The 8,495-nt window shown below is 36.0% G+C and overlaps 1 long non-coding RNA gene across 1 annotated transcript; it reads left to right on the top strand.

Annotated features, from left to right (window-relative positions):
* The first annotated feature begins 1,561 nt into the window (after positions 1 to 1,561).
* On the top strand, positions 1,562 to 2,359 carry LOC141667511 (uncharacterized). Its single transcript, XR_012552653.1, has 2 exons — positions 1,562 to 1,931; positions 2,050 to 2,359. It is a non-coding gene; the product is annotated as an uncharacterized LOC141667511 (long non-coding RNA).
* The last annotated feature ends 6,136 nt before the right edge of the window (positions 2,360 to 8,495 follow it).

The raw sequence follows: 8,495 nt of genomic DNA, 5'->3' as shown, positions 1-8,495 counted from the left end.
CATAAATGTGTTGTGTAAATATATGTATATATATGCGAGTCAGATAGAAACGCATGGGTAGACTGATAAGGTTGCGTGATATCAATTCAAGATACACGTATATAGTAAGTTATCTAAACACCTATATTTCCATGATTTGTTCAGTGTTAACAAGGCAGAGCAAGCTAGGGTCAGAAGGCAGTGAATTAAACCAGGTTAAGTACGCACAAGGCAAGTTTTTTCCCCTATTCTAAATTCAGAATAGTGAATTATATTTCTTTTCTATCATATCAATTCTCTTTGATAATCATTGTTCATATGCACTGTTGTCCATTTATTATTACTTGTTCCAGTTTCATTTCAATTCTTGATTTACCCAATTTATTGAATTCCCTGTTCATATTTCAATTCTTTTACCCTACATATATTCTGGTATATCCTGGTGTTGGGATATATCAATAGCATACCGATTGTTCCGGATGCTCAGCCTTGGACTGGATGGTTACTATAAAGGCTGGGTTTTTCCCAGACCATTAATTAATAGGCCATAGTTGCCTGAGTACTCCTTATGTTGGTTGGGTCTATGCAGTTGGGTATAGATCCGCACTATATTCTGACTGATCAGCAGATTATAGTGCATATGTTGGTTCTTGTTTCCAGTCTTGTTCATTTGGCACTCGCCATCATTGGCAAATTATTATCATATACAGATACAGATGGTTGTTCAAACCAGCAGCTTATTGGTTCATTTATTTCTCTCTCTTTATAATATATATATATATATATATATATATATTGTTGCAGGCTTGTTGAGCAATTTTGGCTCATTTCTTTTATTGTCACTCCTATTGTTTTATAGTTAAGGTAGAGAATGAAACCCATCAGGACCCGCATAGTCAAGAAGCGAGTCAAGCAGCGGGACCCTCTTATACCAAGAGTGTTCCTTCCTATTCCCGAAGAGAGCTTTGAATTGCCAGATCAGGTGTAGCAGGATAAGTAGTAATGTTGGGTTGAATAAAAGTTTTGTGTAGTTTGAATAAAAGATTGCGTAGTGAAACTGTAGATAGAATAAAGTTTTGTAATAAAGAGAGTTCTTGAGACAGGTTTTATTTAGTTGGGTTTGTAATAAAGTGTAGTGCATGATTCTTGTTTCCAAACTCAACCTTTAAAAGATCCTGAGTAGTGATAGTTCGGGGTAATTATTATATTAATATTCCGCTTGTGCAGGTATAGTTGGTAATTGTTGTTAATAATGCCCCAAATCTATACCCCGGATTTGGAGGGTGTTATAGATATATATAATGATAGTTTGATATTTACTAATAATTTAGGTAAATTGGGTTGAATCACATATTTGAAAAATTCTTAAGGTAGCTATCAAATTTTTCAAAATATTAAAAAAATACTGAATTTTTAGTGAAGTAAAAGTTTATATTCTGACAAGAAAAGTAAAGTTTATAAATCCGCCGAGCATAGGTTTTTACTTGCAAAATGAAGTGGACTCGGGCCATACTGAGCTAGTGGGCTTATATATCAGTTTCTTTTTGACAGGAGGCACATATGATCAGCTTAAATGTAAATATTAATTACAATTTGCAAATTTGGTAGGAATCTCAATTGATTCGCAAAGTCTGGTTTTTTTTTCCGTAAATGCTTTTTTTTGTCCAAAGCGAGAGGGTCCATACCATACTATAGCAACTACTAGTCTACTACATAGATAGATTCTAATATTTGTACAATTTATAGGCAAATAAACCAACATTTCTCCCATTATTTACTCCCACGCCGTATCACACACATTTAGCAATAAATCCCTCCCTCCCCCTCTTTCATTCCCAGCAACAAAAAAAAAAAGAAACAAAAATGCAGCCCTCCCTCCTAAACCTCCATAGCAGCTGTGGTCTCCCTCTTTGTCTGTCTGGGATCACAAATCCTCTCACTCTCTCCAAAGAGTAATCTTTTTCATCAGATCAAACATATATATGCATGTGTGTTTATATTGTATTTTTTAATTAATTTTGAAGAGTGTGACCATTGTTTTTGTGTTTTCTTGTGTTGGGTTATATGCAGAATGGCAGATCATGAAATGAGAAGAGAAGCAATGAAAAAGAAAAAGACACAAGGCAGAAGGGTTTCACATGCAGATCAAACAAATGTTGGTCAAAGGATTAGAGAGATGGGAGAGGAAGAAGATCTCGAAATTCTTGTAAATGTTCTCTCTTTTATTTGTCTACAGCAGCAGCAGCAACTGCTCCCTTGTCCTGCAAAAGCTGCTTGATCTTTACTTTTAACTTGTGTTATGCAATTGTTTAATTTGCGGACTTGTTGTTTCTCAAGCTAGATCTATACATGCTGATTTGGGATCATACCTTTTAGTCTTTGTTTGTTGTGTTCTTCTTTGTTTTTCTTTTTTCATTTCTTTTTATCTTTACTGCTTTTGTAATTGTTACATTTTTATAAATAAACGATATTTGATACAAAAAATTAATTAAAAGTATTCTAAAATAAAATCATTTTATTATCTAATTGCACACATCTAAAATATTTTAGGAAAGCCTCTTTATAATATAGTCCTAAACATCTAACAAATACACCTAATAATTAGCACTACATTATCTAATATATATTCAAACAACCTAATTAAAATAAATTAAAGAAAAACTATTCAAATGATGTTGAATTCAAAATTTTTAAAATTTGCTTCACCAATAATGTGCTTCCAATTAACACCATCATTATTGTAAAGCACTTCTGTTCATAATTTTTCAAGTAGCACTTCTCTTCACAAATTTTTCAAAAAGCACTTCTCTTCCTATTTCATGTCTCAAAGAGCACTTCTCATTCTCTCTTTATTTTATATGATGCCCTTCTCATCAAGAGAGCGCTTATCATTTTCTCTCTATTTAATATGACATATGATGCCCTTTTCACCATCCTGGGAGCACTTGTCTCCAATAATTTCTTTTTTGTTGCATATACTTACCAATGACTCGAAAGATAATATGTATTTTTTTACACCTTCAGACACATTCTTTATTTTTTATGAATCTCTAGCAACACTACCGTCAGTTGTACTCCTTTTCTTTATTCATACGCAACTATATTTTGACGTTTAATTACTCAATCGAACATAACTCAGATATCATGTTAGATGATAACTCCAGTGTGCAGGCTGCTCCTTCCGACGCCGCGCCTGGACTCTTCTTGAGGTTGCGGTGTAGTTGTCATTGGATTTCTGCAAAACAACAGCGGAAGGGGATTTGAGCCCGCGGCGCTTCCGATATAAGATTAAGAACTCGTTTCGAGAAGATGAAGATATATAGGAATTCAATGTGGCTGTGTGTATATTTATGTAAGAGAGCGTAACTTCTAAATCCCCCAAGGATAGGGTTTAAGAGTTGGTACCTTTGGATCAGGACCGTTCGTTGCTGGGGCCGGAGGACGCCTGACTCAGATGGATTCCATACAACGTGTCTAGGTAAGGACCGCCTTAGGATGCACCACAGGTGTACTAACACGTGTAATTCTTGTGTCAATTTGTTGGTTGTTCATATATGTCATTATCATGAGTTCAGGTTCGTACCACACGTTCTCATCTTTAGTGGGCTGTGGGGTAGGCTTGTGCCTGGGTTAGGATGGACTCGACAGTATCCTTGAGCCCGACTTACCCTATGGATGGGTTGGACTGTTGTTAGGAGGTCATTTTGCTCCTGGGCCGGGGTCTGGACCCGGATATTAATGTGAGCCTGGCTCACCAATCTAGCTTATCAAAAGTGGTCCCGGCTCCCTTACTGATCCTGGCTCGCCCCATAACAGGGGTAAAGCACTAGTCATGATACTTATACCCTATCATTTGTCCTCACTCCTTTATGCATATTTTTAAGATGAAGGAGTAGAGTAAGGTTATATAGTAGTGTTGGTCTTTGAGAAAAATTTTGTTGCTTTCTCGTCCCCAATCCGGGTATAGTGTGTATGGACCAATCTGGATTTCAGTATAGGAAATTGGTTGTCTTGCAGAAATTTTTTTATGCTTTCTTGCCTCCCGTTCGGGTATGGTGTATATGGACAAATCCGGATTCTAGTAGAGGAAATTGATTGCCTTGGAAATTTTTTTTGCTAATTTCTTGCCCCCAATCTGGGTATGGTGTGTATGAACCAATCTGGATTCCAATAGAGGAAACTGGTTGCCTTGGAGAAAAAAATTTTGTTGCTCTCTTGCCCCTCAATCCGAATATGGTGTTTATGGACCAATCCGGATTCCAGTAGAGGAAATTAGTTGCCTTGAAGAAAAAAAATTGATATTTTCTTGCCCCCAATCCGGGTATGGTGTGTAGGGAACAATCCAGATTTTTTTCCTCTCTTTTTCCTTGTTTACACAGGTAAGCTTTCTTCTCCATCTTTATTTTCTTGGATTTCTTCTAGATTTTTACTCTGATCTTTGCATGCCTGGGTTTTTTATTCTTGATTCTGGAGGTTTTGGTTGGATGCAGCTGTTGATGTATTGTTATTTTTTAAGATATTTTTTTCATTGATTTCTGATTTATGTATTTTGTTCTTGGATCTTTGTAAAATAGGCTTTTTTGTTTAATATTGGTTTAGAAATTTTCCAAGTTTATGTGCTGTTCTTGGTGTTCATAGTTTAGAATGTAGGTAAGTATACACAAAAGTGACATATTTTGGTGTTTAATTTTGTTTTTGGTATGTTTTTTGGATAGGGCTTTTGATTATACCCGGGTTGGAGGGTTATTCCCGGATAGGCTTTGTAGTGTATCTTGTCCTTATATGTAGAGTGTTTATGGTTTTGATTTTTGTTTTATTTCTTCCCAGGTATGGGATGATTGCTTAATCAGGATAATGCTAGTCCGGACTAGCGATGTATAGCAGGGTTATCCTTGCATTGTCGGTCCAGATTGGCGGGTTATGAGAGAACTAACATAACGTGCTAGGTCCGGACCAATTAGTAACAATCATAAAAATTATAGGAGTCCATACTAACTCACACTGATCTTAATAGGTATATAGTCCGGACCAAGGCTCACGTCAAGAGATATCTGTCTTGTTACCTGTTCTTTCCAGCGAAGAGAGCAATCCATATTCCGCAGAGAGAAACGTATCCCGGGTAGAGATATGAAAGTCGGTTGCCACTTCAAACGAGGTTATAGTAGGCTCCGGGTAAAGAGCTCCCGGATAGATCTGTTCCTTTTACCCCGAAGGGCTAGTGGGTATATGTTAATTACCATTTTGTTAGCGACCTTTCCCACACGCCTCAAAATCTCAAAAGGGCCAACATAACGCGGAATCAGCTTTCCTTTTTTCCAAAATATGGATAAACCTTTCCAAGGTGAAATCTTTAATAGCACTGCTTCTCCAACTTCAAATTCCATATCCTTTCTGGAAGGATCAACATATTTGGTTGACGATCTTGAGCATACACTAATCTTTTTCGAATGAGTTTAACTTTTTCTTTTATCTGTTGAATCAATTCTGGACCCAAAATCTTTCTTTCACCAACTTCATCCCATCATATTGGACATCTGCATTTTCTGCCGTACAAGGCTTCATATGGCGGCATTCCAATATTGGCATAATAGCTGTTGTTGTAGGAGAATTCAACTAAAGGTAAATGTTCGTCCCAACTTTCTTCAAAATCTAAAGCACATACCCTTAGCATGTCTTCGATAGTCTGAATTATTCTTTCAATTTGACCATTTATCTGTGGATGATACACGGTACTCATATTCAACTTCATTCTGAGACAATCTTGAAAACTTCTCCAAAATCTTGAATTAAATCGAGGATCTCTGTCGGAGATTATGGATACTGGAACTCTATGTCAAACCATAATTTCCTTCAAATACAACTGAACCAATTTATCCAATGAGAATCTCTCGTTGATAAGAAGGAAATGTGCTGACTTAGTCAATCTGTCAATAATAACCCAAATAACATCATGATTCTTCTTGGTCCTCGGTAATCCAACTACAAAATCCATCGCAAGATGTTCCCTATCCACTGGGCCTTTGATGTTCTACTTTAACCCTTTGGTATGTGTAACACTTACTCACCCATTCAGCAATTTTTTTCTTCATACATGGCCATCAAAATTTTTCTCTCAAGTCTCTAGATATCTTCGTACTTCCGAGATGAATTGAATATCTAGAGTTGTGAGTATCTCGAAGAATTTCATCTTTTAGCTCGGCCAAGTTGGGTATCCATATTCTGGAAGAAAATCTTAGTATTCCTTTATAATCCTTTTTTATTCTTTTCCTCTTCTCCTGTTAACTTATCTTGTTCATGGCTCATTACTTCTTCCTGACATCTTCTTATCTTCTCCAATAATTCTGGTTGAAAAGATATAGAAGATAACATCTTTGTAGACATAATCTAAATACTGACCTCTATTTCAAGCTTCTCAAACTCCTTGATCAATTCCTCAGATGAAGTGATCATGTTTAACCTTTCTTTTCTACTTAGAGCATCTGCTACCATTTTTGCTTTGTCTGGATGATAGTTAATAGTACAGTCATAATCTTTGATCAACTCTAAATATCTTCTCTGCCTCATGTTCATCGCTTTCTGAGTAAAGATATACTTCAAGCACTTGTGATCCGTGTAGATCTCACACTTCTCTCCATAAAGATAATGCTTCCATATCTTTAATGCAAACACTAGAGCTGCCAATACTAGATCATGGTTTTGATACATCTCTTCATGTGCCTTCAATTGTCTTGAAGTGTAGGCTATCACTTTGTCATGCTGCATCAAAACACATCCCAATCCTTTGTACGATGCATCACTGTAGATCACAAAATTTCCTTGATCATCTAGTAAGACTAGCAATGGAGAATGTACTAATATTTTCTTTAATTCCTGGAAACTCTCCTCGCACTTTTCATTTCATTCAAATTTTTGGTTCTTCCTGGTGAGCTTTGTCAATGGCATAGCTATCTTCGTAAATTCTTGTACAAATCTTCTATAATAACTTGCCAATCCCATAAAGCTTCTTACTTTTGTTGGTTTTTTGGTCTTTCCCAGTTAAATATAGCTTCAATCTTTGACATATCTTCTTCCACTCCTTCATTACTAATCACATGCCAAAGAAATCGTACTTCTTTTAACCAAAATTCATACTTGGAAAACTTTGCGTACAATTTCTCCTGTCACGGTATCTCCAGAACTATTCTTAAATGCTCTGCATGCTCTTCTTCCATCTTGGAATATATCAAAATGTCATCTATGAATACAATCATGAATTTATCCAAATACTTATTGAACACTCAATTTATTAGGTCCATAAAGCTGCTGGTGCATTTGTTAATCTGAATGCCATTACCAAAAACTCATAATTCCCGTATCCGGTTCTGAATGTTGTCTTCAGAATATCTTCTGGCTTAATCTTTAGTTGATGATATCCAGATCTTAAATCAATCTTTGAAAAACATACAACGCCTTTCAAATGGTCAAACAAATCATCAATCCTTGATAAAGGATACTTATTCTTAATGGTCAACTTATTCAATTCTCGGTAATCAATACACAATCGCATACTTCCATCTTTCTTCTTAACAAACAAAACTTGTGTTCCCCACGGGGATACACTTGGTCTTATAACTCATTTCTCCAAAAGATATTTTAACTGAGTTGCCAACTCTTTCATCTCCATTGATGCTATTCGATACGGAGCTTTAGATACTGGTTCCGTTCCGGGTGTTAAACCAATTGCAAACTCAATCTCTCTATCAGGAGGTAATCCTGGAAGATCATCTTGAAAGACATATGGAAACTCATTGATGATTAGAATTGCTTCTTATGCTGGAACTTCTTTGTTGGTGTCTACCACATTAGCTAAATACGCCTCATAATTCTAACGCAATAACTTCTTCACTTGAGCTATCGTTAAGAACTTCTTTTTCTGCTTATTTCCTCGAAATATCACCTTCTTCTTATTATCCAACGTCTGATGTCTCACTTTTCTATTCTTATAATCAATATGAGCATTATTCTCTGACAACTAATCCATTCTTAAGATAACATCAAATTCTCCCAACTTAAAATGTATTAAGTTAGCATAAAAATGATGTCCCGCTATCTCAATATCACACCTCGGACTTACTCGGTCAACGAAAACTCGATTCTTATTTGCTAATTCTATCATTAGCACTTGTTCTAACAATTCGACTTCACAATGCAGTTTATCGACAAAATCTTTAGAAATCAATGATCTTGTAGCTCCAGAATCAATTAAAATTTTAGCATCTACGGAGTTGACTGTCCTTGGCACACCCTGAGATGATGGTCCTGCAATCTTTGGCAGATTTACTCCTTGAGCTTGCACTTTACAGCTGTTAGCATAATACCATATCTTCCCATATCAGAAACATGTAACTTTTGGCATCTGATTACGGCACTCATATGCATGATGTACTTTCATATTACATTTGTAGCAAATAGAATTAGTTTTGCAAACCCCAAAGTGCCTTCTACCAAAAAACTTGCAATCTAGCATTGGTGGACAA

The sequence above is a fragment of the Apium graveolens genome, chromosome 6 (genome assembly GCF_009905375.1).
Source record: "Apium graveolens cultivar Ventura chromosome 6, ASM990537v1, whole genome shotgun sequence".
NCBI classification, from domain to species: Eukaryota; Viridiplantae; Streptophyta; class Magnoliopsida; order Apiales; family Apiaceae; genus Apium; species Apium graveolens.
Note: the sequence above shows the minus strand (reverse complement) of the source record. Positions and strands in the feature narration are given on the sequence as shown.